Source organism: Tiliqua scincoides, chromosome 5 (genome assembly GCF_035046505.1).
Source record: "Tiliqua scincoides isolate rTilSci1 chromosome 5, rTilSci1.hap2, whole genome shotgun sequence".
NCBI lineage: Eukaryota > Metazoa > Chordata > Lepidosauria > Squamata > Scincidae > Tiliqua > Tiliqua scincoides.
The window spans coordinates 77,422,115-77,425,767 of NC_089825.1; positions in this window are offsets into that span (position 1 = coordinate 77,422,115).

Below are 3,653 nucleotides of genomic sequence, written 5' to 3' on the forward strand. Positions count from 1 at the left end.
GGATCCCACCCCATTGATAAAGGCAAGCCTAATGAAGCAGTTGCCGGAAAAGACTGCATACAGTCACATACTTTGGAATGCAAGCCTGTTTAGCAAAATACCAGCAGCATGCCGGTCCTATGACCCATCCTCCTTTCTTGGAATTTGCCGGGTCATCATTTTCTGCTCAGAAATGCTATGGTCAGAGAAGATGGCCTTACAAAAGCCTACAGGGACTGAACTGGAATAGGCCACCAATAGGAACTAAACCATAGGCCTGGAAGAGAAGTTCTCTCAGCAGACTATGTTTTCAAGCTCCAAGGCACGAACTAGATGTGACACAGGCAATCCAGGATGCTGGGACACTTTTTTGTTTTGTTAGAAGCAGCCAGATCTCATGCTGCTTTCCAGGCTCTATGTGAGTCAGAAAGGAGCGGGGAATCCCCTTCATTCACACGGCGCTTTGGGGAGGTTTTAAAAAGGCTCCATGCAACTGGAAGCCTCCCCAAGAGTGCAGCAGCAAAAGCTTAAAAAGCCAACAATGTTCAGCGCAACAAGGAAATGGGGGATGAGGAACTGGCTGTAAAATTAATGGGAGAAGCGGCAGAACAGAAGTGCTAACATGATCTACACCTGTGCTGCTGCTCTACTGTTTTTCTCCCCAAAAAAGTCGGACTAACTGAGCTGTTCAAAGGAACAGAAGAAGAATGAGTAAAAAAAACAGGGCAATCACTGTTTCCTTAGGATGCTCCATTAAAAATGAGCAAACAAAGGGTGGCACTTCCAGAGTAAACAGCCAGTGTGGAATGGTTTTGTTTTGCTTTTAAATCCAGTTTAGGAAAATTCCTTGCAGCTCTCCCTAGGAGGCTGCTGTATTGATTGAGGCTCGGCAAGCAGCTCTTGCTTTTGGGGGTTTAATTAGGAGTGTCACTTGCATGGGGTGGCTTTCAGCCCAAGGAGCAGCCGTAACCATTCCCCTCCCCCACCTTGCCTTGCCACTCTCCCCCCTCTCCCCACTTCTGATGCCTTCCCAGCTGCCTGTCTGTCTGGAGAGGTGGCCTATAATAGCTAATCTGTAAAAGGGCAACTGAAAAGGTCCCTGTTCCATCTGTAGTTCTCGCAGCTCTGCCTGGGTCACGGACAATATTAAGGGGGGGGGGAGAGGTTGCCCTTGACAGCTGCTATAGGCTAATCTCTGGGGCTGCAGTGTCTGGGGAAGCCCCAACCTTGCAACCTGTCCAGACTGTCTCCTTGTAGCTCAGTTCCCATCCTCTTCCTTCTCACATCAGGAAACTTGCTTGGTGAGAAAGGATGGATATTTTAGTCTTCTTTATGTGGGGAAAAAAGGGGGTTTGATGCCTGCTTGAGGGTAGGGTTGCCAGCCTTCTAGGACTGGCCTGGAGTCTCTAGGAGTCAGCATCAACCTCCAGAACTGAAAACATTCCTGGAGATTTTTAACAGGGCCTCCTGGCTGAATGACAATACAGAATGACTGTACATCATGTACTGGATGACTTTACATCTTGTTTGGGGGGGGGGCGGAGTCTGCAGGAATAGCTTCAGTCAGGACCAGCCCATCCATGAGGCCAACTGAAGCAGTTGAAATCTCTGGGGCTGGTGCCCAGCTAATTTGTGCCCTAGGCAAGACTAATTACTTGTACCCTTCCCATTTTTCATAAGGCTTTATAATTAATTATATATTCCTTAGCACTGTTGTGGTATTTATCTTAAAAAATATCAGTTGTACCTTTACATGGGTTAAAAAACTAATCTGTATAGAACTGTGTCCCTCAAAGTCACAACACCACACCCCTATGAGGTATGTGCCCTAGGCAGCTGCTTAGTTCAGGGGTGCTCAATAGGTGGATCGCGATCTACCGGTAGATCGCGAAGCAAAATGAGTAGATCACGGAGCCCTGTCTCTCTAAACTGTTAATATGTCAGTTTTGTCTAGTGACTAGACAAAACTGACATATTTAGCTGACACTAAACTGACACTGAAACTGAAACTGACACTTTAGCTGCTCTTCAGGCATGCAGCAACAAAACTGATGAAACTGACTAGACTCCAGCAGGGGCTCCATACATTAAAAGGGGTGTCTGTCAGACGCTTCCTTCCCCCCTGGTAGATCTCCAGGCCTTGCTGGGTTTCAAAGTAGCTCTCGAGCCAAAAAAGTGTGAGCACCCCTGGCCTAGTTGGTCTAATGCAGCGTTTCTCAACCAGTAGTTGTGATACCACCAGTGGTACTTGAGGTGGTATCTAATGGTACATGTGCAACCCCAGATCCCCACTGCCTGGAAGCAAGACCAGCAATGCAACAAGCAGCAATAGAAGGCTCGGCTCAGTGGGCAGAGTTCCAGGGTGCACTTTTCGTGTGCTTGCAAAAGTCTTCCTGTCCACCATAAGTCTCTTACTGGTGTTTGTTGCATTGTGTCTGGCTTCCCAATCTGGAAGTAACTGGTACTTCCTAAAGGTGGACCATGCGAAGAGGTATAGCAGGGGACAAACTGATATAGGGGAAAGTGTGTATAGGATTGCAGACTGAGTGTAGCATTTAACATGAGTCTATGAGAAAGCCCATTCAGAGACTTGAACCAATGTGCCTTCTATATGCCGATGATACCCAGTTCTGTTCTCCTTTCTATCCAATTCAGGTGTGGGCGGTTAAAGTTTTGAACCGGTGCCTGCAATCAGCAAGGAATTGAATGAGGGCCAGTAAACCAAAGATCCATCAATAAGATGAAGTTTCTGTTGGCAGGTGGTTCTGCTGCATAGAAAGGTGGCGTTCAACCTGTTTGGGATGGAATCAGTTTCACAACTTGGGGGTGCTGTTAGATCTGACCTTAACTTTTGACACTGAGGTAGCATCTGTCTGTAGCACACCTTCTGCCACCAAGGCAAGTGCACCAGCTGTGGCTCCTGCTGAACCAAGATAGGCTGGCCACCGCTGTCCATGCCCTGGTAACACTCAAATTAGACTACTACAATGCATTGCATGTGATGCTGCCCTTGAAAGGTGTTCAGACATTTCAATTAATGCGAGATTACTGCCTGGTGCCAGTTGCTGCGATAGTGGCTTCACTGGCTTCCTCGTCATTAAATAGCACAGTCCAAAGTGTTAGTCTAGCCCTTTAAAGCTCAGGACTAGGATACCGAAAAGATCTCCTTAGTTCACATGAACTTGCTCAAGAACTATGATATGCAGCTCAGGAGGCAACTGGAGGAGCACCGTCCTACAGAGGGTGATGTATATTTCCCCTTACCTGAGTAAAGCCCCAGCCATCCCTATGGGGCTTCCTGGATCTGTACCAGCTATTTACAGCCCCATGTAACATCGTGAAGGCTGGGAAGGGGCTTAGGGTATGGTGGAGGGCTGCTCTGCCAGACCCGTTCCAGCTCCTGTTCTGCCCAGAAACCCTGCCTCCCCACACTCTCCCCATGCCCCTGGGCCATCTTCAACAAGGTGACCTGAGCCATCCAGCCAATCAGCAGGATTCAGCATTGGCAGAGTGGCATAGGGCACTCTGCCAGCACTGCTTACTCCTGAGGTGTCACGAGCATGCTTTAGGATTGTGCTGTAAGACTCATTATTTGCTTGGAAATTAGTTTTAATTGACATTGAGCTAGCTTTTTTCATATTAATAAACATTGTTTTAATATAATTTCCTCTCTC